The sequence below is a fragment of the Schistocerca piceifrons genome, unplaced genomic scaffold (assembly GCF_021461385.2).
Source record: "Schistocerca piceifrons isolate TAMUIC-IGC-003096 unplaced genomic scaffold, iqSchPice1.1 HiC_scaffold_833, whole genome shotgun sequence".
Lineage (NCBI taxonomy): Eukaryota > Metazoa > Arthropoda > Insecta > Orthoptera > Acrididae > Schistocerca > Schistocerca piceifrons.
In genome coordinates this window covers 206,752-229,374 of record NW_025729095.1, presented here as the reverse complement: position 1 = coordinate 229,374, position 22,623 = coordinate 206,752, and the positions used below count along the sequence as shown (strand labels likewise).

The following is a 22,623-nucleotide window of genomic DNA, read 5'->3' as shown; positions in this document are numbered from 1 at the left end:
TTTGTGGTCAGTGCGTGGTAAGTGTTGGTCGCGGCGAGCCTAAAGGCACGCAAGATGTTGCAAAGCCAGCGTCACAGACTCGTATACTGACGTAAGGAGAGCAAAACGTAAATGTGAGGACCGGCTGTTGTCGAGGTGTCATCGAGTGCAAATCTGCCTTAGGTATAACGGCCTAACCTCAATGAAGTCTAGAGAGTGGACAACACGTTCGTCTACCTCAGAGCGTTGGCCGAACGCTATTTTCGACGTCGTGCGTGCCACTTTGATTTTGGCCAACTACGATTCGATACAGAATGCAGGAAACCTGAAAGACACCCTCACGGACACATTGAGAGTAGTGTTTGTCAGCGGAATAATGGGAGTGCAAGGGTCTGTGCCATTGATATGGCTGTATGATAGCGCAGTTCGTCAGCAGGGGGCGTAGCTCAGATGGTAGAGCGCTCGCTTTGCATGCGAGAGGTACTGGGATCGATACCCAGCGCCTCCAGAATTTTTAACACACCAACATGCGCACACTGCCATGCAAGTGGAATAATTCACAGCCAGAAAATGTGTCAAGGCAGATACGAGCCAACGATTAGCAGCCACAATTGGCAAACGTGCTGTAATTCGCACGAAGCACCCTCCTCCCACCACTACACTTAATTTAGAAACAGTACAAGTGTTCCCATAAGATTCTCAAACCTATGTCGCAAAGATCAGCCTTGCGCCGAATTCACAAAAATCCCACTGCACATTCCAATTCTTTACGTGCAGTCGGCTGCTACTGGTGTTGCTAGTTGTGACTGCTGATGACAGATGCCGTAGCAATCAATTCATGGAGTGAGTTGTATGTTTTGCGATACTCTGTCTCTGACAAGCAAGCAGAGGTGACATAGGCGCGAACACAGGAGGCTTGCAGCCCCTCGCTGCCTGCAGACACCGAACAGCCACACTAGGAGGGCGGCCTAAGTCGTAGGCGAAATGTGCTCATTCGCTTGTGTGCGACGTCAAGCCCTAAATAAGGCTGTCACTAGCGTGAGCGTTGCGTGAGCGTCGTGTAAAGTCGGAAAAGTCGTCTGCGTGGGTGAGTGCCATGTTTGGGGAGCGTTTCGTAGTTTGCGCAGTGCAATGGAGACGCGGAAAGTTGTTGTGGCCCAGTCTTTTGCAGTTGGACGACAAGAGTGGTACACAGTAGTAAAGTGCGAGGCAGTGAGTTGGCATGAACAGTCGAGTGCACAATGGGTCTTCAGATGTGCTTGTTACCTCAGGTGCTGTGTGATTGTCGACATGGAGTGAAAACGGACCAACTTGTGACTGTCCCTTCAATTTAAGACGTTAAAAACGGACGGAATTTGCAGTCGTAATACCAGAGCATCGAAACTACTTGGAACTCTTGCGTATATGAACGTGTCCGCGCCTTTGTACTCTGGTCCCTTCACCCCTGCAAACCAACCAACCATCGTGTCCGTGCACATAAGAGTAGCAAAGAACGGAGAACAGCGCAGCTTGGTTGTGCTTGGGGGCGTAGCTCAGTTGGTAGAGCGTTCGCTTTGCATGTGAAAGGTCCCGGGTTCAAGCCCCGGCGCCTCCATGTTTTGTGGTCAGTGCGTGGTAAGTGTTGGTCGCGGCGAGCCTAAAGGCACGCAAGATGTTGCAAAGCCAGCGTCACAGACTCGTATACTGACGTAAGGAGAGCAAAACGTAAATGTGAGGACCGGCTGTTGTCGAGGTGTCATCGAGTGCAAATCTGCCTTAGGTATAACGGCCTAACCTCAATGAAGTCTAGAGAGTGGACAACACGTTCGTCTACCTCAGAGCGTTGGCCGAACGCTATTTTCGACGTCGTGCGTGCCACTTTGATTTTGGCCAACTACGATTCGATACAGAATGCAGGAAACCTGAAAGACACCCTCACGGACACATTGAGAGTAGTGTTTGTCAGCGGAATAATGGGAGTGCAAGGGTCTGTGCCATTGATATGGCTGTATGATAGCGCAGTTCGTCAGCAGGGGGCGTAGCTCAGATGGTAGAGCGCTCGCTTTGCATGCGAGAGGTACTGGGATCGATACCCAGCGCCTCCAGAATTTTTAACACACCAACATGCGCACACTGCCATGCAAGTGGAATAATTCACAGCCAGAAAATGTGTCAAGGCAGATACGAGCCAACGATTAGCAGCCACAATTGGCAAACGTGCTGTAATTCGCACGAAGCACCCTCCTCCCACCACTACACTTAATTTAGAAACAGTACAAGTGTTCCCATAAGATTCTCAAACCTATGTCGCAAAGATCAGCCTTGCGCCGAATTCACAAAAATCCCACTGCACATTCCAATTCTTTACGTGCAGTCGGCTGCTACTGGTGTTGCTAGTTGTGACTGCTGATGACAGATGCCGTAGCAATCAATTCATGGAGTGAGTTGTATGTTTTGCGATACTCTGTCTCTGACAAGCAAGCAGAGGTGACATAGGCGCGAACACAGGAGGCTTGCAGCCCCTCGCTGCCTGCAGACACCGAACAGCCACACTAGGAGGGCGGCCTAAGTCGTAGGCGAAATGTGCTCATTCGCTTGTGTGCGACGTCAAGCCCTAAATAAGGCTGTCACTAGCGTGAGCGTTGCGTGAGCGTCGTGTAAAGTCGGAAAAGTCGTCTGCGTGGGTGAGTGCCATGTTTGGGGAGCGTTTCGTAGTTTGCGCAGTGCAATGGAGACGCGGAAAGTTGTTGTGGCCCAGTCTTTTGCAGTTGGACGACAAGAGTGGTACACAGTAGTAAAGTGCGAGGCAGTGAGTTGGCATGAACAGTCGAGTGCACAATGGGTCTTCAGATGTGCTTGTTACCTCAGGTGCTGTGTGATTGTCGACATGGAGTGAAAACGGACCAACTTGTGACTGTCCCTTCAATTTAAGACGTTAAAAACGGACGGAATTTGCAGTCGTAATACCAGAGCATCGAAACTACTTGGAACTCTTGCGTATATGAACGTGTCCGCGCCTTTGTACTCTGGTCCCTTCACCCCTGCAAACCAACCAACCATCGTGTCCGTGCACATAAGAGTAGCAAAGAACGGAGAACAGCGCAGCTTGGTTGTGCTTGGGGGCGTAGCTCAGTTGGTAGAGCGTTCGCTTTGCATGTGAAAGGTCCCGGGTTCAAGCCCCGGCGCCTCCATGTTTTGTGGTCAGTGCGTGGTAAGTGTTGGTCGCGGCGAGCCTAAAGGCACGCAAGATGTTGCAAAGCCAGCGTCACAGACTCGTATACTGACGTAAGGAGAGCAAAACGTAAATGTGAGGACCGGCTGTTGTCGAGGTGTCATCGAGTGCAAATCTGCCTTAGGTATAACGGCCTAACCTCAATGAAGTCTAGAGAGTGGACAACACGTTCGTCTACCTCAGAGCGTTGGCCGAACGCTATTTTCGACGTCGTGCGTGCCACTTTGATTTTGGCCAACTACGATTCGATACAGAATGCAGGAAACCTGAAAGACACCCTCACGGACACATTGAGAGTAGTGTTTGTCAGCGGAATAATGGGAGTGCAAGGGTCTGTGCCATTGATATGGCTGTATGATAGCGCAGTTCGTCAGCAGGGGGCGTAGCTCAGATGGTAGAGCGCTCGCTTTGCATGCGAGAGGTACTGGGATCGATACCCAGCGCCTCCAGAATTTTTAACACACCAACATGCGCACACTGCCATGCAAGTGGAATAATTCACAGCCAGAAAATGTGTCAAGGCAGATACGAGCCAACGATTAGCAGCCACAATTGGCAAACGTGCTGTAATTCGCACGAAGCACCCTCCTCCCACCACTACACTTAATTTAGAAACAGTACAAGTGTTCCCATAAGATTCTCAAACCTATGTCGCAAAGATCAGCCTTGCGCCGAATTCACAAAAATCCCACTGCACATTCCAATTCTTTACGTGCAGTCGGCTGCTACTGGTGTTGCTAGTTGTGACTGCTGATGACAGATGCCGTAGCAATCAATTCATGGAGTGAGTTGTATGTTTTGCGATACTCTGTCTCTGACAAGCAAGCAGAGGTGACATAGGCGCGAACACAGGAGGCTTGCAGCCCCTCGCTGCCTGCAGACACCGAACAGCCACACTAGGAGGGCGGCCTAAGTCGTAGGCGAAATGTGCTCATTCGCTTGTGTGCGACGTCAAGCCCTAAATAAGGCTGTCACTAGCGTGAGCGTTGCGTGAGCGTCGTGTAAAGTCGGAAAAGTCGTCTGCGTGGGTGAGTGCCATGTTTGGGGAGCGTTTCGTAGTTTGCGCAGTGCAATGGAGACGCGGAAAGTTGTTGTGGCCCAGTCTTTTGCAGTTGGACGACAAGAGTGGTACACAGTAGTAAAGTGCGAGGCAGTGAGTTGGCATGAACAGTCGAGTGCACAATGGGTCTTCAGATGTGCTTGTTACCTCAGGTGCTGTGTGATTGTCGACATGGAGTGAAAACGGACCAACTTGTGACTGTCCCTTCAATTTAAGACGTTAAAAACGGACGGAATTTGCAGTCGTAATACCAGAGCATCGAAACTACTTGGAACTCTTGCGTATATGAACGTGTCCGCGCCTTTGTACTCTGGTCCCTTCACCCCTGCAAACCAACCAACCATCGTGTCCGTGCACATAAGAGTAGCAAAGAACGGAGAACAGCGCAGCTTGGTTGTGCTTGGGGGCGTAGCTCAGTTGGTAGAGCGTTCGCTTTGCATGTGAAAGGTCCCGGGTTCAAGCCCCGGCGCCTCCATGTTTTGTGGTCAGTGCGTGGTAAGTGTTGGTCGCGGCGAGCCTAAAGGCACGCAAGATGTTGCAAAGCCAGCGTCACAGACTCGTATACTGACGTAAGGAGAGCAAAACGTAAATGTGAGGACCGGCTGTTGTCGAGGTGTCATCGAGTGCAAATCTGCCTTAGGTATAACGGCCTAACCTCAATGAAGTCTAGAGAGTGGACAACACGTTCGTCTACCTCAGAGCGTTGGCCGAACGCTATTTTCGACGTCGTGCGTGCCACTTTGATTTTGGCCAACTACGATTCGATACAGAATGCAGGAAACCTGAAAGACACCCTCACGGACACATTGAGAGTAGTGTTTGTCAGCGGAATAATGGGAGTGCAAGGGTCTGTGCCATTGATATGGCTGTATGATAGCGCAGTTCGTCAGCAGGGGGCGTAGCTCAGATGGTAGAGCGCTCGCTTTGCATGCGAGAGGTACTGGGATCGATACCCAGCGCCTCCAGAATTTTTAACACACCAACATGCGCACACTGCCATGCAAGTGGAATAATTCACAGCCAGAAAATGTGTCAAGGCAGATACGAGCCAACGATTAGCAGCCACAATTGGCAAACGTGCTGTAATTCGCACGAAGCACCCTCCTCCCACCACTACACTTAATTTAGAAACAGTACAAGTGTTCCCATAAGATTCTCAAACCTATGTCGCAAAGATCAGCCTTGCGCCGAATTCACAAAAATCCCACTGCACATTCCAATTCTTTACGTGCAGTCGGCTGCTACTGGTGTTGCTAGTTGTGACTGCTGATGACAGATGCCGTAGCAATCAATTCATGGAGTGAGTTGTATGTTTTGCGATACTCTGTCTCTGACAAGCAAGCAGAGGTGACATAGGCGCGAACACAGGAGGCTTGCAGCCCCTCGCTGCCTGCAGACACCGAACAGCCACACTAGGAGGGCGGCCTAAGTCGTAGGCGAAATGTGCTCATTCGCTTGTGTGCGACGTCAAGCCCTAAATAAGGCTGTCACTAGCGTGAGCGTTGCGTGAGCGTCGTGTAAAGTCGGAAAAGTCGTCTGCGTGGGTGAGTGCCATGTTTGGGGAGCGTTTCGTAGTTTGCGCAGTGCAATGGAGACGCGGAAAGTTGTTGTGGCCCAGTCTTTTGCAGTTGGACGACAAGAGTGGTACACAGTAGTAAAGTGCGAGGCAGTGAGTTGGCATGAACAGTCGAGTGCACAATGGGTCTTCAGATGTGCTTGTTACCTCAGGTGCTGTGTGATTGTCGACATGGAGTGAAAACGGACCAACTTGTGACTGTCCCTTCAATTTAAGACGTTAAAAACGGACGGAATTTGCAGTCGTAATACCAGAGCATCGAAACTACTTGGAACTCTTGCGTATATGAACGTGTCCGCGCCTTTGTACTCTGGTCCCTTCACCCCTGCAAACCAACCAACCATCGTGTCCGTGCACATAAGAGTAGCAAAGAACGGAGAACAGCGCAGCTTGGTTGTGCTTGGGGGCGTAGCTCAGTTGGTAGAGCGTTCGCTTTGCATGCGAAAGGTCCCGGGTTCACGCCCCGGCGCCTCCATGTTTTGTGGTCAGTGCGTGGTAAGTGTTGGTCGCGGCGAGCCTAAAGGCACGCAAGATGTTGCAAAGCCAGCGTCACAGACTCGTATACTGACGTAAGGAGAGCAAAACGTAAATGTGAGGACCGGCTGTTGTCGAGGTGTCATCGAGTGCAAATCTGCCTTAGGTATAACGGCCTAACCTCAATGAAGTCTAGAGAGTGGACAACACGTTCGTCTACCTCAGAGCGTTGGCCGAACGCTATTTTCGACGTCGTGCGTGCCACTTTGATTTTGGCCAACTACGATTCGATACAGAATGCAGGAAACCTGAAAGACACCCTCACGGACACATTGAGAGTAGTGTTTGTCAGCGGAATAATGGGAGTGCAAGGGTCTGTGCCATTGATATGGCTGTATGATAGCGCAGTTCGTCAGCAGGGGGCGTAGCTCAGATGGTAGAGCGCTCGCTTTGCATGCGAGAGGTACTGGGATCGATACCCAGCGCCTCCAGAATTTTTAACACACCAACATGCGCACACTGCCATGCAAGTGGAATAATTCACAGCCAGAAAATGTGTCAAGGCAGATACGAGCCAACGATTAGCAGCCACAATTGGCAAACGTGCTGTAATTCGCACGAAGCACCCTCCTCCCACCACTACACTTAATTTAGAAACAGTACAAGTGTTCCCATAAGATTCTCAAACCTATGTCGCAAAGATCAGCCTTGCGCCGAATTCACAAAAATCCCACTGCACATTCCAATTCTTTACGTGCAGTCGGCTGCTACTGGTGTTGCTAGTTGTGACTGCTGATGACAGATGCCGTAGCAATCAATTCATGGAGTGAGTTGTATGTTTTGCGATACTCTGTCTCTGACAAGCAAGCAGAGGTGACATAGGCGCGAACACAGGAGGCTTGCAGCCCCTCGCTGCCTGCAGACACCGAACAGCCACACTAGGAGGGCGGCCTAAGTCGTAGGCGAAATGTGCTCATTCGCTTGTGTGCGACGTCAAGCCCTAAATAAGGCTGTCACTAGCGTGAGCGTTGCGTGAGCGTCGTGTAAAGTCGGAAAAGTCGTCTGCGTGGGTGAGTGCCATGTTTGGGGAGCGTTTCGTAGTTTGCGCAGTGCAATGGAGACGCGGAAAGTTGTTGTGGCCCAGTCTTTTGCAGTTGGACGACAAGAGTGGTACACAGTAGTAAAGTGCGAGGCAGTGAGTTGGCATGAACAGTCGAGTGCACAATGGGTCTTCAGATGTGCTTGTTACCTCAGGTGCTGTGTGATTGTCGACATGGAGTGAAAACGGACCAACTTGTGACTGTCCCTTCAATTTAAGACGTTAAAAACGGACGGAATTTGCAGTCGTAATACCAGAGCATCGAAACTACTTGGAACTCTTGCGTATATGAACGTGTCCGCGCCTTTGTACTCTGGTCCCTTCACCCCTGCAAACCAACCAACCATCGTGTCCGTGCACATAAGAGTAGCAAAGAACGGAGAACAGCGCAGCTTGGTTGTGCTTGGGGGCGTAGCTCAGTTGGTAGAGCGTTCGCTTTGCATGCGAAAGGTCCCGGGTTCACGCCCCGGCGCCTCCATGTTTTGTGGTCAGTGCGTGGTAAGTGTTGGTCGCGGCGAGCCTAAAGGCACGCAAGATGTTGCAAAGCCAGCGTCACAGACTCGTATACTGACGTAAGGAGAGCAAAACGTAAATGTGAGGACCGGCTGTTGTCGAGGTGTCATCGAGTGCAAATCTGCCTTAGGTATAACGGCCTAACCTCAATGAAGTCTAGAGAGTGGACAACACGTTCGTCTACCTCAGAGCGTTGGCCGAACGCTATTTTCGACGTCGTGCGTGCCACTTTGATTTTGGCCAACTACGATTCGATACAGAATGCAGGAAACCTGAAAGACACCCTCACGGACACATTGAGAGTAGTGTTTGTCAGCGGAATAATGGGAGTGCAAGGGTCTGTGCCATTGATATGGCTGTATGATAGCGCAATTCGTCAGCAGGGGGCGTAGCTCAGATGGTAGAGCGCTCGCTTTGCATGCGAGAGGTACTGGGATCGATACCCAGCGCCTCCAGAATTTTTAACACACCAACATGCGCACACTGCCATGCAAGTGGAATAATTCACAGCCAGAAAATGTGTCAAGGCAGATACGAGCCAACGATTAGCAGCCACAATTGGCAAACGTGCTGTAATTCGCACGAAGCACCCTCCTCCCACCACTACACTTAATTTAGAAACAGTACAAGTGTTCCCATAAGATTCTCAAACCTATGTCGCAAAGATCAGCCTTGCGCCGAATTCACAAAAATCCCACTGCACATTCCAATTCTTTACGTGCAGTCGGCTGCTACTGGTGTTGCTAGTTGTGACTGCTGATGACAGATGCCGTAGCAATCAATTCATGGAGTGAGTTGTATGTTTTGCGATACTCTGTCTCTGACAAGCAAGCAGAGGTGACATAGGCGCGAACACAGGAGGCTTGCAGCCCCTCGCTGCCTGCAGACACCGAACAGCCACACTAGGAGGGCGGCCTAAGTCGTAGGCGAAATGTGCTCATTCGCTTGTGTGCGACGTCAAGCCCTAAATAAGGCTGTCACTAGCGTGAGCGTTGCGTGAGCGTCGTGTAAAGTCGGAAAAGTCGTCTGCGTGGGTGAGTGCCATGTTTGGGGAGCGTTTCGTAGTTTGCGCAGTGCAATGGAGACGCGGAAAGTTGTTGTGGCCCAGTCTTTTGCAGTTGGACGACAAGAGTGGTACACAGTAGTAAAGTGCGAGGCAGTGAGTTGGCATGAACAGTCGAGTGCACAATGGGTCTTCAGATGTGCTTGTTACCTCAGGTGCTGTGTGATTGTCGACATGGAGTGAAAACGGACCAACTTGTGACTGTCCCTTCAATTTAAGACGTTAAAAACGGACGGAATTTGCAGTCGTAATACCAGAGCATCGAAACTACTTGGAACTCTTGCGTATATGAACGTGTCCGCGCCTTTGTACTCTGGTCCCTTCACCCCTGCAAACCAACCAACCATCGTGTCCGTGCACATAAGAGTAGCAAAGAACGGAGAACAGCGCAGCTTGGTTGTGCTTGGGGGCGTAGCTCAGTTGGTAGAGCGTTCGCTTTGCATGTGAAAGGTCCCGGGTTCAAGCCCCGGCGCCTCCATGTTTTGTGGTCAGTGCGTGGTAAGTGTTGGTCGCGGCGAGCCTAAAGGCACGCAAGATGTTGCAAAGCCAGCGTCACAGACTCGTATACTGACGTAAGGAGAGCAAAACGTAAATGTGAGGACCGGCTGTTGTCGAGGTGTCATCGAGTGCAAATCTGCCTTAGGTATAACGGCCTAACCTCAATGAAGTCTAGAGAGTGGACAACACGTTCGTCTACCTCAGAGCGTTGGCCGAACGCTATTTTCGACGTCGTGCGTGCCACTTTGATTTTGGCCAACTACGATTCGATACAGAATGCAGGAAACCTGAAAGACACCCTCACGGACACATTGAGAGTAGTGTTTGTCAGCGGAATAATGGGAGTGCAAGGGTCTGTGCCATTGATATGGCTGTATGATAGCGCAGTTCGTCAGCAGGGGGCGTAGCTCAGATGGTAGAGCGCTCGCTTTGCATGCGAGAGGTACTGGGATCGATACCCAGCGCCTCCAGAATTTTTAACACACCAACATGCGCACACTGCCATGCAAGTGGAATAATTCACAGCCAGAAAATGTGTCAAGGCAGATACGAGCCAACGATTAGCAGCCACAATTGGCAAACGTGCTGTAATTCGCACGAAGCACCCTCCTCCCACCACTACACTTAATTTAGAAACAGTACAAGTGTTCCCATAAGATTCTCAAACCTATGTCGCAAAGATCAGCCTTGCGCCGAATTCACAAAAATCCCACTGCACATTCCAATTCTTTACGTGCAGTCGGCTGCTACTGGTGTTGCTAGTTGTGACTGCTGATGACAGATGCCGTAGCAATCAATTCATGGAGTGAGTTGTATGTTTTGCGATACTCTGTCTCTGACAAGCAAGCAGAGGTGACATAGGCGCGAACACAGGAGGCTTGCAGCCCCTCGCTGCCTGCAGACACCGAACAGCCACACTAGGAGGGCGGCCTAAGTCGTAGGCGAAATGTGCTCATTCGCTTGTGTGCGACGTCAAGCCCTAAATAAGGCTGTCACTAGCGTGAGCGTTGCGTGAGCGTCGTGTAAAGTCGGAAAAGTCGTCTGCGTGGGTGAGTGCCATGTTTGGGGAGCGTTTCGTAGTTTGCGCAGTGCAATGGAGACGCGGAAAGTTGTTGTGGCCCAGTCTTTTGCAGTTGGACGACAAGAGTGGTACACAGTAGTAAAGTGCGAGGCAGTGAGTTGGCATGAACAGTCGAGTGCACAATGGGTCTTCAGATGTGCTTGTTACCTCAGGTGCTGTGTGATTGTCGACATGGAGTGAAAACGGACCAACTTGTGACTGTCCCTTCAATTTAAGACGTTAAAAACGGACGGAATTTGCAGTCGTAATACCAGAGCATCGAAACTACTTGGAACTCTTGCGTATATGAACGTGTCCGCGCCTTTGTACTCTGGTCCCTTCACCCCTGCAAACCAACCAACCATCGTGTCCGTGCACATAAGAGTAGCAAAGAACGGAGAACAGCGCAGCTTGGTTGTGCTTGGGGGCGTAGCTCAGTTGGTAGAGCGTTCGCTTTGCATGTGAAAGGTCCCGGGTTCACGCCCCGGCGCCTCCATGTTTTGTGGTCAGTGCGTGGTAAGTGTTGGTCGCGGCGAGCCTAAAGGCACGCAAGATGTTGCAAAGCCAGCGTCACAGACTCGTATACTGACGTAAGGAGAGCAAAACGTAAATGTGAGGACCGGCTGTTGTCGAGGTGTCATCGAGTGCAAATCTGCCTTAGGTATAACGGCCTAACCTCAATGAAGTCTAGAGAGTGGACAACACGTTCGTCTACCTCAGAGCGTTGGCCGAACGCTATTTTCGACGTCGTGCGTGCCACTTTGATTTTGGCCAACTACGATTCGATACAGAATGCAGGAAACCTGAAAGACACCCTCACGGACACATTGAGAGTAGTGTTTGTCAGCGGAATAATGGGAGTGCAAGGGTCTGTGCCATTGATATGGCTGTATGATAGCGCAGTTCGTCAGCAGGGGGCGTAGCTCAGATGGTAGAGCGCTCGCTTTGCATGCGAGAGGTACTGGGATCGATACCCAGCGCCTCCAGAATTTTTAACACACCAACATGCGCACACTGCCATGCAAGTGGAATAATTCACAGCCAGAAAATGTGTCAAGGCAGATACGAGCCAACGATTAGCAGCCACAATTGGCAAACGTGCTGTAATTCGCACGAAGCACCCTCCTCCCACCACTACACTTAATTTAGAAACTTTACAAGTGTTCCCATAAGATTCTCAAACCTATGTCGCAAAGATCAGCCTTGCGCCGAATTCACAAAAATCCCACTGCACATTCCAATTCTTTACGTGCAGTCGGCTGCTACTGGTGTTGCTAGTTGTGACTGCTGATGACAGATGCCGTAGCAATCAATTCATGGAGTGAGTTGTATGTTTTGCGATACTCTGTCTCTGACAAGCAAGCAGAGGTGACATAGGCGCGAACACAGGAGGCTTGCAGCCCCTCGCTGCCTGCAGACACCGAACAGCCACACTAGGAGGGCGGCCTAAGTCGTAGGCGAAATGTGCTCATTCGCTTGTGTGCGACGTCAAGCCCTAAATAAGGCTGTCACTAGCGTGAGCGTCGTGTAAAGTCGGAAAAGTCGTCTGCGTGGGTGAGTGCCATGTTTGGGGAGCGTTTCGTAGTTTGCGCAGTGCAATGGAGACGCGGAAAGTTGTTGTGGCCCAGTCTTTTGCAGTTGGACGACAAGAGTGGTACACAGTAGTAAAGTGCGAGGCAGTGAGTTGGCATGAACAGTCGAGTGCACAATGGGTCTTCAGATGTGCTTGTTACCTCAGGTGCTGTGTGATTGTCGACATGGAGTGAAAACGGACCAACTTGTGACTGTCCCTTCAATTTAAGACGTTAAAAACGGACGGAATTTGCAGTCGTAATACCAGAGCATCGAAACTACTTGGAACTCTTGCGTATATGAACGTGTCCGCGCCTTTGTACTCTGGTCCCTTCACCCCTGCAAACCAACCAACCATCGTGTCCGTGCACATAAGAGTAGCAAAGAACGGAGAACAGCGCAGCTTGGTTGTGCTTGGGGGCGTAGCTCAGTTGGTAGAGCGTTCGCTTTGCATGCGAAAGGTCCCGGGTTCAAGCCCCGGCGCCTCCATGTTTTGTGGTCAGTGCGTGGTAAGTGTTGGTCGCGGCGAGCCTAAAGGCACGCAAGATGTTGCAAAGCCAGCGTCACAGACTCGTATACTGACGTAAGGAGAGCAAAACGTAAATGTGAGGACCGGCTGTTGTCGAGGTGTCATCGAGTGCAAATCTGCCTTAGGTATAACGGCCTAACCTCAATGAAGTCTAGAGAGTGGACAACACGTTCGTCTACCTCAGAGCGTTGGCCGAACGCTATTTTCGACGTCGTGCGTGCCACTTTGATTTTGGCCAACTACGATTCGATACAGAATGCAGGAAACCTGAAAGACACCCTCACGGACACATTGAGAGTAGTGTTTGTCAGCGGAATAATGGGAGTGCAAGGGTCTGTGCCATTGATATGGCTGTATGATAGCGCAGTTCGTCAGCAGGGGGCGTAGCTCAGATGGTAGAGCGCTCGCTTTGCATGCGAGAGGTACTGGGATCGATACCCAGCGCCTCCAGAATTTTTAACACACCAACATGCGCACACTGCCATGCAAGTGGAATAATTCACAGCCAGAAAATGTGTCAAGGCAGATACGAGCCAACGATTAGCAGCCACAATTGGCAAACGTGCTGTAATTCGCACGAAGCACCCTCCTCCCACCACTACACTTAATTTAGAAACAGTACAAGTGTTCCCATAAGATTCTCAAACCTATGTCGCAAAGATCAGCCTTGCGCCGAATTCACAAAAATCCCACTGCACATTCCAATTCTTTACGTGCAGTCGGCTGCTACTGGTGTTGCTAGTTGTGACTGCTGATGACAGATGCCGTAGCAATCAATTCATGGAGTGAGTTGTATGTTTTGCGATACTCTGTCTCTGACAAGCAAGCAGAGGTGACATAGGCGCGAACACAGGAGGCTTGCAGCCCCTCGCTGCCTGCAGACACCGAACAGCCACACTAGGAGGGCGGCCTAAGTCGTAGGCGAAATGTGCTCATTCGCTTGTGTGCGACGTCAAGCCCTAAATAAGGCTGTCACTAGCGTGAGCGTTGCGTGAGCGTCGTGTAAAGTCGGAAAAGTCGTCTGCGTGGGTGAGTGCCATGTTTGGGGAGCGTTTCGTAGTTTGCGCAGTGCAATGGAGACGCGGAAAGTTGTTGTGGCCCAGTCTTTTGCAGTTGGACGACAAGAGTGGTACACAGTAGTAAAGTGCGAGGCAGTGAGTTGGCATGAACAGTCGAGTGCACAATGGGTCTTCAGATGTGCTTGTTACCTCAGGTGCTGTGTGATTGTCGACATGGAGTGAAAACGGACCAACTTGTGACTGTCCCTTCAATTTAAGACGTTAAAAACGGACGGAATTTGCAGTCGTAATACCAGAGCATCGAAACTACTTGGAACTCTTGCGTATATGAACGTGTCCGCGCCTTTGTACTCTGGTCCCTTCACCCCTGCAAACCAACCAACCATCGTGTCCGTGCACATAAGAGTAGCAAAGAACGGAGAACAGCGCAGCTTGGTTGTGCTTGGGGGCGTAGCTCAGTTGGTAGAGCGTTCGCTTTGCATGCGAAAGGTCCCGGGTTCACGCCCCGGCGCCTCCATGTTTTGTGGTCAGTGCGTGGTAAGTGTTGGTCGCGGCGAGCCTAAAGGCACGCAAGATGTTGCAAAGCCAGCGTCACAGACTCGTATACTGACGTAAGGAGAGCAAAACGTAAATGTGAGGACCGGCTGTTGTCGAGGTGTCATCGAGTGCAAATCTGCCTTAGGTATAACGGCCTAACCTCAATGAAGTCTAGAGAGTGGACAACACGTTCGTCTACCTCAGAGCGTTGGCCGAACGCTATTTTCGACGTCGTGCGTGCCACTTTGATTTTGGCCAACTACGATTCGATACAGAATGCAGGAAACCTGAAAGACACCCTCACGGACACATTGAGAGTAGTGTTTGTCAGCGGAATAATGGGAGTGCAAGGGTCTGTGCCATTGATATGGCTGTATGATAGCGCAGTTCGTCAGCAGGGGGCGTAGCTCAGATGGTAGAGCGCTCGCTTTGCATGCGAGAGGTACTGGGATCGATACCCAGCGCCTCCAGAATTTTTAACACACCAACATGCGCACACTGCCATGCAAGTGGAATAATTCACAGCCAGAAAATGTGTCAAGGCAGATACGAGCCAACGATTAGCAGCCACAATTGGCAAACGTGCTGTAATTCGCACGAAGCACCCTCCTCCCACCACTACACTTAATTTAGAAACAGTACAAGTGTTCCCATAAGATTCTCAAACCTATGTCGCAAAGATCAGCCTTGCGCCGAATTCACAAAAATCCCACTGCACATTCCAATTCTTTACGTGCAGTCGGCTGCTACTGGTGTTGCTAGTTGTGACTGCTGATGACAGATGCCGTAGCAATCAATTCATGGAGTGAGTTGTATGTTTTGCGATACTCTGTCTCTGACAAGCAAGCAGAGGTGACATAGGCGCGAACACAGGAGGCTTGCAGCCCCTCGCTGCCTGCAGACACCGAACAGCCACACTAGGAGGGCGGCCTAAGTCGTAGGCGAAATGTGCTCATTCGCTTGTGTGCGACGTCAAGCCCTAAATAAGGCTGTCACTAGCGTGAGCGTCGTGTAAAGTCGGAAAAGTCGTCTGCGTGGGTGAGTGCCATGTTTGGGGAGCGTTTCGTAGTTTGCGCAGTGCAATGGAGACGCGGAAAGTTGTTGTGGCCCAGTCTTTTGCAGTTGGACGACAAGAGTGGTACACAGTAGTAAAGTGCGAGGCAGTGAGTTGGCATGAACAGTCGAGTGCACAATGGGTCTTCAGATGTGCTTGTTACCTCAGGTGCTGTGTGATTGTCGACATGGAGTGAAAACGGACCAACTTGTGACTGTCCCTTCAATTTAAGACGTTAAAAACGGACGGAATTTGCAGTCGTAATACCAGAGCATCGAAACTACTTGGAACTCTTGCGTATATGAACGTGTCCGCGCCTTTGTACTCTGGTCCCTTCACCCCTGCAAACCAACCAACCATCGTGTCCGTGCACATAAGAGTAGCAAAGAACGGAGAACAGCGCAGCTTGGTTGTGCTTGGGGGCGTAGCTCAGTTGGTAGAGCGTTCGCTTTGCATGTGAAAGGTCCCGGGTTCAAGCCCCGGCGCCTCCATGTTTTGTGGTCAGTGCGTGGTAAGTGTTGGTCGCGGCGAGCCTAAAGGCACGCAAGATGTTGCAAAGCCAGCGTCACAGACTCGTATACTGACGTAAGGAGAGCAAAACGTAAATGTGAGGACCGGCTGTTGTCGAGGTGTCATCGAGTGCAAATCTGCCTTAGGTATAACGGCCTAACCTCAATGAAGTCTAGAGAGTGGACAACACGTTCGTCTACCTCAGAGCGTTGGCCGAACGCTATTTTCGACGTCGTGCGTGCCACTTTGATTTTGGCCAACTACGATTCGATACAGAATGCAGGAAACCTGAAAGACACCCTCACGGACACATTGAGAGTAGTGTTTGTCAGCGGAATAATGGGAGTGCAAGGGTCTGTGCCATTGATATGGCTGTATGATAGCGCAGTTCGTCAGCAGGGGGCGTAGCTCAGATGGTAGAGCGCTCGCTTTGCATGCGAGAGGTACTGGGATCGATACCCAGCGCCTCCAGAATTTTTAACACACCAACATGCGCACACTGCCATGCAAGTGGAATAATTCACAGCCAGAAAATGTGTCAAGGCAGATACGAGCCAACGATTAGCAGCCACAATTGGCAAACGTGCTGTAATTCGCACGAAGCACCCTCCTCCCACCACTACACTTAATTTAGAAACAGTACAAGTGTTCCCATAAGATTCTCAAACCTATGTCGCAAAGATCAGCCTTGCGCCGAATTCACAAAAATCCCACTGCACATTCCAATTCTTTACGTGCAGTCGGCTGCTACTGGTGTTGCTAGTTGTGACTGCTGATGACAGATGCCGTAGCAATCAATTCATGGAGTGAGTTGTATGTTTTGCGATACTCTGTCTCTGACAAGCAAGCAGAGGTGACATAGGCGCGAACACAGGAGGCTTGCAGCCCCTCGCTGCCTGCAGACACCGAACAGCCACACTAGGAGGGCGGCCTAAGTCGTAGGCGAAATGTGCTCATTCGCTTGTGTGCGACGTCAAGCCCTAAATAAGGCTGTCACTAGCGTGAGCGTTGCGTGAGCGTCGTGTAAAGTCGGAAAAGTCGTCTGCGTGGGTGAGTGCCATGTTTGGGGAGCGTTTCGTAGTTTGCGCAGTGCAATGGAGACGCGGAAAGTTGTTGTGGCCCAGTCTTTTGCAGTTGGACGACAAGAGTGGTACACAGTAGTAAAGTGCGAGGCAGTGAGTTGGCATGAACAGTCGAGTGCACAATGGGTCTTCAGATGTGCTTGTTACCTCAGGTGCTGTGTGATTGTCGACATGGAGTGAAAACGGACCAACTTGTGACTGTCCCTTCAATTTAAGACGTTAAAAACGGACGGAATTTGCAGTCGTAATACCAGAGCATCGAAACTACTTGGAACTCTTGCGTATATGAACGTGTCCGCGCCTTTGTACTCTGGTCCCTTCACCCCTGCAAACCAACCAACCATCGTGTCCGTGCACATAAGAGTAGCAAAGAACGGAGAACAGCGCAGCTTGGTTGTGCTTGGGGGCGTAGCTCAGTTGGTAGAGCGTTCGCTTTGCATGTGAAAGGTCCCGGGTTCACGCCCCGGCGCCTCCATGTTTTGTGGTCAGTGCGTGGTAAGTGTTGGTCGCGGCGAGCCTAAAGGCACGCAAGATGTTGCAAAGCCAGCGTCACAGACTCGTATACTGACGTAAGGAGAGCAAAACGTAAATGTGAGGACCGGCTGTTGTCGAGGTGTCATCGAGTGCAAATCTGCCTTAGGTATAACGGCCTAACCTCAATGAAGTCTAGAGAGTGGACAACACGTTCGTCTACCTCAGAGCGTTGGCCGAACGCTATTTTCGACGTCGTGCGTGCCACTTTGATTTTGGCCAACTACGATTCGATACAGAATGCAGGAAACCTGAAAGACACCCTCACGGACACATTGAGAGTAGTGTTTGTCAGCGGAATAATGGGAGTGCAAGGGTCTGTGCCATTGATATGGCTGTATGATAGCGCAGTTCGTCAGCAGGGGGCGTAGCTCAGATGGTAGAGCGCTCGCTTTGCATGCGAGAGGTACTGGGATCGATACCCAGCGCCTCCAGAATTTTTAACACACCAACATGCGCACACTGCCATGCAAGTGGAATAATTCACAGCCAGAAAATGTGTCAAGGCAGATACGAGCCAACGATTAGCAGCCACAATTGGCAAACGTGCTGTAATTCGCACGAAGCACCCTCCTCCCACCACTACACTTAATTTAGAAACTTTACAAGTGTTCCCATAAGATTCTCAAACCTATGTCGCAAAGATCAGCCTTGCGCCGAATTCACAAAAATCCCACTGCACATTCCAATTCTTTACGTGCAGTCGGCTGCTACTGGTGTTGCTAGTTGTGACTGCTGATGACAGATGCCGTAGCAATCAATTCATGGAGTGAGTTGTATGTTTTGCGATACTCTGTCTCTGACAAGCAAGCAGAGGTGACATAGGCGCGAACACAGGAGGCTTGCAGCCCCTCGCTGCCTGCAGACACCGAACAGCCACACTAGGAGGGCGGCCTAAGTCGTAGGCGAAATGTGCTCATTCGCTTGTGTGCGACGTCAAGCCCTAAATAAGGCTGTCACTAGCGTGAGCGTCGTGTAAAGTCGGAAAAGTCGTCTGCGTGGGTGAGTGCCATGTTTGGGGAGCGTTTCGTAGTTTGCGCAGTGCAATGGAGACGCGGAAAGTTGTTGTGGCCCAGTCTTTTGCAGTTGGACGACAAGAGTGGTACACAGTAGTAAAGTGCGAGGCAGTGAGTTGGCATGAACAGTCGAGTGCACAATGGGTCTTCAGATGTGCTTGTTACCTCAGGTGCTGTGTGATTGTCGACATGGAGTGAAAACGGACCAACTTGTGACTGTCCCTTCAATTTAAGACGTTAAAAACGGACGGAATTTGCAGTCGTAATACCAGAGCATCGAAACTACTTGGAACTCTTGCGTATATGAACGTGTCCGCGCCTTTGTACTCTGGTCCCTTCACCCCTGCAAACCAACCAACCATCGTGTCCGTGCACATAAGAGTAGCAAAGAACGGAGAACAGCGCAGCTTGGTTGTGCTTGGGGGCGTAGCTCAGTTGGTAGAGCGTTCGCTTTGCATGCGAAAGGTCCCGGGTTCAAGCCCCGGCGCCTCCATGTTTTGTGGTCAGTGCGTGGTAAGTGTTGGTCGCGGCGAGCCTAAAGGCACGCAAGATGTTGCAAAGCCAGCGTCACAGACTCGTATACTGACGTAAGGAGAGCAAAACGTAAATGTGAGGACCGGCTGTTGTCGAGGTGTCATCGAGTGCAAATCTGCCTTAGGTATAACGGCCTAACCTCAATGAAGTCTAGAGAGTGGACAACACGTTCGTCTACCTCAGAGCGTTGGCCGAACGCTATTTTCGACGTCGTGCGTGCCACTTTGATTTTGGCCAACTACGATTCGATACAGAATGCAGGAAACCTGAAAGACACCCTCACGGACACATTGAGAGTAGTGTTTGTCAGCGGAATAATGGGAGTGCAAGGGTCTGTGCCATTGATATGGCTGTATGATAGCGCAGTTCGTCAGCAGGGGGCGTAGCTCAGATGGTAGAGCGCTCGCTTTGCATGCGAGAGGTACTGGGATCGATACCCAGCGCCTCCAGAATTTTTAACACACCAACATGCGCACACTGCCATGCAAGTGGAATAATTCACAGCCAGAAAATGTGTCAAGGCAGATACGAGCCAACGATTAGCAGCCACAATTGGCAAACGTGCTGTAATTCGCACGAAGCACCCTCCTCCCACCACTACACTTAATTTAGAAACAGTACAAGTGTTCCCATAAGATTCTCAAACCTATGTCGCAAAGATCAGCCTTGCGCCGAATTCACAAAAATCCCACTGCACATTCCAATTCTTTACGTGCAGTCGGCTGCTACTGGTGTTGCTAGTTGTGACTGCTGATGACAGATGCCGTAGCAATCAATTCATGGAGTGAGTTGTATGTTTTGCGATACTCTGTCTCTGACAAGCAAGCAGAGGTGACATAGGCGCGAACACAGGAGGCTTGCAGCCCCTCGCTGCCTGCAGACACCGAACAGCCACACTAGGAGGGCGGCCTAAGTCGTAGGCGAAATGTGCTCATTCGCTTGTGTGCGACGTCAAGCCCTAAATAAGGCTGTCACTAGCGTGAGCGTTGCGTGAGCGTCGTGTAAAGTCGGAAAAGTCGTCTGCGTGGGTGAGTGCCATGTTTGGGGAGCGTTTCGTAGTTTGCGCAGTGCAATGGAGACGCGGAAAGTTGTTGTGGCCCAGTCTTTTGCAGTTGGACGACAAGAGTGGTACACAGTAGTAAAGTGCGAGGCAGTGAGTTGGCATGAACAGTCGAGTGCACAATGGGTCTTCAGATGTGCTTGTTACCTCAGGTGCTGTGTGATTGTCGACATGGAGTGAAAACGGACCAACTTGTGACTGTCCCTTCAATTTAAGACGTTAAAAACGGACGGAATTTGCAGTCGTAATACCAGAGCATCGAAACTACTTGGAACTCTTGCGTATATGAACGTGTCCGCGCCTTTGTACTCTGGTCCCTTCACCCCTGCAAACCAACCAACCATCGTGTCCGTGCACATAAGAGTAGCAAAGAACGGAGAACAGCGCAGCTTGGTTGTGCTTGGGGGCGTAGCTCAGTTGGTAGAGCGTTCGCTTTGCATGTGAAAGGTCCCGGGTTCAAGCCCCGGCGCCTCCATGTTTTGTGGTCAGTGCGTGGTAAGTGTTGGTCGCGGCGAGCCTAAAGGCACGCAAGATGTTGCAAAGCCAGCGTCACAGACTCGTATACTGACGTAAGGAGAGCAAAACGTAAATGTGAGGACCGGCTGTTGTCGAGGTGTCATCGAGTGCAAATCTGCCTTAGGTATAACGGCCTAACCTCAATGAAGTCTAGAGAGTGGACAACACGTTCGTCTACCTCAGAGCGTTGGCCGAACGCTATTTTCGACGTCGTGCGTGCCACTTTGATTTTGGCCAACTACGATTCGATACAGAATGCAGGAAACCTGAAAGACACCCTCACGGACACATTGAGAGTAGTGTTTGTCAGCGGAATAATGGGAGTGCAAGGGTCTGTGCCATTGATATGGCTGTATGATAGCGCAGTTCGTCAGCAGGGGGCGTAGCTCAGATGGTAGAGCGCTCGCTTTGCATGCGAGAGGTACTGGGATCGATACCCAGCGCCTCCAGAATTTTTAACACACCAACATGCGCACACTGCCATGCAAGTGGAATAATTCACAGCCAGAAAATGTGTCAAGGCAGATACGAGCCAACGATTAGCAGCCACAATTGGCAAACGTGCTGTAATTCGCACGAAGCACCCTCCTCCCACCACTACACTTAATTTAGAAACAGTACAAGTGTTCCCATAAGATTCTCAAACCTATGTCGCAAAGATCAGCCTTGCGCCGAATTCACAAAAATCCCACTGCACATTCCAATTCTTTACGTGCAGTCGGCTGCTACTGGTGTTGCTAGTTGTGACTGCTGATGACAGATGCCGTAGCAATCAATTCATGGAGTGAGTTGTATGTTTTGCGATACTCTGTCTCTGACAAGCAAGCAGAGGTGACATAGGCGCGAACACAGGAGGCTTGCAGCCCCTCGCTGCCTGCAGACACCGAACAGCCACACTAGGAGGGCGGCCTAAGTCGTAGGCGAAATGTGCTCATTCGCTTGTGTGCGACGTCAAGCCCTAAATAAGGCTGTCACTAGCGTGAGCGTTGCGTGAGCGTCGTGTAAAGTCGGAAAAGTCGTCTGCGTGGGTGAGTGCCATGTTTGGGGAGCGTTTCGTAGTTTGCGCAGTGCAATGGAGACGCGGAAAGTTGTTGTGGCCCAGTCTTTTGCAGTTGGACGACAAGAGTGGTACACAGTAGTAAAGTGCGAGGCAGTGAGTTGGCATGAACAGTCGAGTGCACAATGGGTCTTCAGATGTGCTTGTTACCTCAGGTGCTGTGTGATTGTCGACATGGAGTGAAAACGGACCAACTTGTGACTGTCCCTTCAATTTAAGACGTTAAAAACGGACGGAATTTGCAGTCGTAATACCAGAGCATCGAAACTACTTGGAACTCTTGCGTATATGAACGTGTCCGCGCCTTTGTACTCTGGTCCCTTCACCCCTGCAAACCAACCAACCATCGTGTCCGTGCACATAAGAGTAGCAAAGAACGGAGAACAGCGCAGCTTGGTTGTGCTTGGGGGCGTAGCTCAGTTGGTAGAGCGTTCGCTTTGCATGTGAAAGGTCCCGGGTTCAAGCCCCGGCGCCTCCATGTGTTGTGGTCAGTGCGTGGTAAGTGTTGGTCGCGGCGAGCCTAAAGGCACGCAAGATGTTGCAAAGCCAGCGTCACAGACTCGTATACTGACGTAAGGAGAGCAAAACGTAAATGTGAGGACCGGCTGTTGTCGAGGTGTCATCGAGTGCAAATCTGCCTTAGGTATAACGGCCTAACCTCAATGAAGTCTAGAGAGTGGACAACACGTTCGTCTACCTCAGAGCGTTGGCCGAACGCTATTTTCGACGTCGTGCGTGCCACTTTGATTTTGGCCAACTACGATTCGATACAGAATGCAGGAAACCTGAAAGACACCCTCACGGACACATTGAGAGTAGTGTTTGTCAGCGGAATAATGGGAGTGCAAGGGTCTGTGCCATTGATATGGCTGTATGATAGCGCAGTTCGTCAGCAGGGGGCGTAGCTCAGATGGTAGAGCGCTCGCTTTGCATGCGAGAGGTACTGGGATCGATACCCAGCGCCTCCAGAATTTTTAACACACCAACATGCGCACACTGCCATGCAAGTGGAATAATTCACAGCCAGAAAATGTGTCAAGGCAGATACGAGCCAACGATTAGCAGCCACAATT

At 50.8% G+C, this 22,623-nt stretch overlaps 29 non-coding genes across 29 annotated transcripts; all 29 read left to right on the top strand.

The window, feature by feature from the left end:
* The first annotated feature begins 414 nt into the window (after nucleotides 1-414).
* Trnaa-ugc lies at nucleotides 415-487 on the top strand. Its single transcript has one exon. It is a non-coding gene; the product is annotated as a tRNA-Ala (tRNA).
* Nucleotides 488-1,500: 1,013 nt separating this feature from the next.
* Trnaa-ugc lies at nucleotides 1,501-1,573 on the top strand. The gene has a single exon. It is a non-coding gene; the product is annotated as a tRNA-Ala (tRNA).
* A 417-nt stretch (nucleotides 1,574-1,990) lies between these two features.
* Nucleotides 1,991-2,063, top strand: Trnaa-ugc. The gene has a single exon. It is a non-coding gene; the product is annotated as a tRNA-Ala (tRNA).
* Nucleotides 2,064-3,076: 1,013 nt separating this feature from the next.
* Nucleotides 3,077-3,149, top strand: Trnaa-ugc. Its single transcript has one exon. It is a non-coding gene; the product is annotated as a tRNA-Ala (tRNA).
* Nucleotides 3,150-3,566: 417 nt separating this feature from the next.
* Trnaa-ugc lies at nucleotides 3,567-3,639 on the top strand. Its single transcript has one exon. It is a non-coding gene; the product is annotated as a tRNA-Ala (tRNA).
* A 1,013-nt stretch (nucleotides 3,640-4,652) lies between these two features.
* Nucleotides 4,653-4,725, top strand: Trnaa-ugc. The gene has a single exon. It is a non-coding gene; the product is annotated as a tRNA-Ala (tRNA).
* A 417-nt stretch (nucleotides 4,726-5,142) lies between these two features.
* Trnaa-ugc lies at nucleotides 5,143-5,215 on the top strand. Its single transcript has one exon. It is a non-coding gene; the product is annotated as a tRNA-Ala (tRNA).
* Nucleotides 5,216-6,228: 1,013 nt separating this feature from the next.
* Trnaa-ugc lies at nucleotides 6,229-6,301 on the top strand. The gene has a single exon. It is a non-coding gene; the product is annotated as a tRNA-Ala (tRNA).
* Nucleotides 6,302-6,718: 417 nt separating this feature from the next.
* Trnaa-ugc lies at nucleotides 6,719-6,791 on the top strand. Its single transcript has one exon. It is a non-coding gene; the product is annotated as a tRNA-Ala (tRNA).
* A 1,013-nt stretch (nucleotides 6,792-7,804) lies between these two features.
* Nucleotides 7,805-7,877, top strand: Trnaa-ugc. Its single transcript has one exon. It is a non-coding gene; the product is annotated as a tRNA-Ala (tRNA).
* Nucleotides 7,878-8,294: 417 nt separating this feature from the next.
* On the top strand, nucleotides 8,295-8,367 carry Trnaa-ugc. The gene has a single exon. It is a non-coding gene; the product is annotated as a tRNA-Ala (tRNA).
* A 1,013-nt stretch (nucleotides 8,368-9,380) lies between these two features.
* On the top strand, nucleotides 9,381-9,453 carry Trnaa-ugc. The gene has a single exon. It is a non-coding gene; the product is annotated as a tRNA-Ala (tRNA).
* Nucleotides 9,454-9,870: 417 nt separating this feature from the next.
* On the top strand, nucleotides 9,871-9,943 carry Trnaa-ugc. The gene has a single exon. It is a non-coding gene; the product is annotated as a tRNA-Ala (tRNA).
* Nucleotides 9,944-10,956: 1,013 nt separating this feature from the next.
* Nucleotides 10,957-11,029, top strand: Trnaa-ugc. The gene has a single exon. It is a non-coding gene; the product is annotated as a tRNA-Ala (tRNA).
* Nucleotides 11,030-11,446: 417 nt separating this feature from the next.
* Nucleotides 11,447-11,519, top strand: Trnaa-ugc. Its single transcript has one exon. It is a non-coding gene; the product is annotated as a tRNA-Ala (tRNA).
* A 1,002-nt stretch (nucleotides 11,520-12,521) lies between these two features.
* Nucleotides 12,522-12,594, top strand: Trnaa-ugc. Its single transcript has one exon. It is a non-coding gene; the product is annotated as a tRNA-Ala (tRNA).
* A 417-nt stretch (nucleotides 12,595-13,011) lies between these two features.
* On the top strand, nucleotides 13,012-13,084 carry Trnaa-ugc. Its single transcript has one exon. It is a non-coding gene; the product is annotated as a tRNA-Ala (tRNA).
* Nucleotides 13,085-14,097: 1,013 nt separating this feature from the next.
* Nucleotides 14,098-14,170, top strand: Trnaa-ugc. The gene has a single exon. It is a non-coding gene; the product is annotated as a tRNA-Ala (tRNA).
* Nucleotides 14,171-14,587: 417 nt separating this feature from the next.
* Nucleotides 14,588-14,660, top strand: Trnaa-ugc. The gene has a single exon. It is a non-coding gene; the product is annotated as a tRNA-Ala (tRNA).
* Nucleotides 14,661-15,662: 1,002 nt separating this feature from the next.
* On the top strand, nucleotides 15,663-15,735 carry Trnaa-ugc. The gene has a single exon. It is a non-coding gene; the product is annotated as a tRNA-Ala (tRNA).
* A 417-nt stretch (nucleotides 15,736-16,152) lies between these two features.
* Trnaa-ugc lies at nucleotides 16,153-16,225 on the top strand. The gene has a single exon. It is a non-coding gene; the product is annotated as a tRNA-Ala (tRNA).
* Nucleotides 16,226-17,238: 1,013 nt separating this feature from the next.
* On the top strand, nucleotides 17,239-17,311 carry Trnaa-ugc. Its single transcript has one exon. It is a non-coding gene; the product is annotated as a tRNA-Ala (tRNA).
* Nucleotides 17,312-17,728: 417 nt separating this feature from the next.
* On the top strand, nucleotides 17,729-17,801 carry Trnaa-ugc. The gene has a single exon. It is a non-coding gene; the product is annotated as a tRNA-Ala (tRNA).
* Nucleotides 17,802-18,803: 1,002 nt separating this feature from the next.
* On the top strand, nucleotides 18,804-18,876 carry Trnaa-ugc. The gene has a single exon. It is a non-coding gene; the product is annotated as a tRNA-Ala (tRNA).
* Nucleotides 18,877-19,293: 417 nt separating this feature from the next.
* Nucleotides 19,294-19,366, top strand: Trnaa-ugc. The gene has a single exon. It is a non-coding gene; the product is annotated as a tRNA-Ala (tRNA).
* A 1,013-nt stretch (nucleotides 19,367-20,379) lies between these two features.
* Trnaa-ugc lies at nucleotides 20,380-20,452 on the top strand. The gene has a single exon. It is a non-coding gene; the product is annotated as a tRNA-Ala (tRNA).
* A 417-nt stretch (nucleotides 20,453-20,869) lies between these two features.
* Nucleotides 20,870-20,942, top strand: Trnaa-ugc. The gene has a single exon. It is a non-coding gene; the product is annotated as a tRNA-Ala (tRNA).
* Nucleotides 20,943-21,955: 1,013 nt separating this feature from the next.
* On the top strand, nucleotides 21,956-22,028 carry Trnaa-ugc. The gene has a single exon. It is a non-coding gene; the product is annotated as a tRNA-Ala (tRNA).
* Nucleotides 22,029-22,445: 417 nt separating this feature from the next.
* Nucleotides 22,446-22,518, top strand: Trnaa-ugc. The gene has a single exon. It is a non-coding gene; the product is annotated as a tRNA-Ala (tRNA).
* Nucleotides 22,519-22,623: the final 105 nt, after the last annotated feature.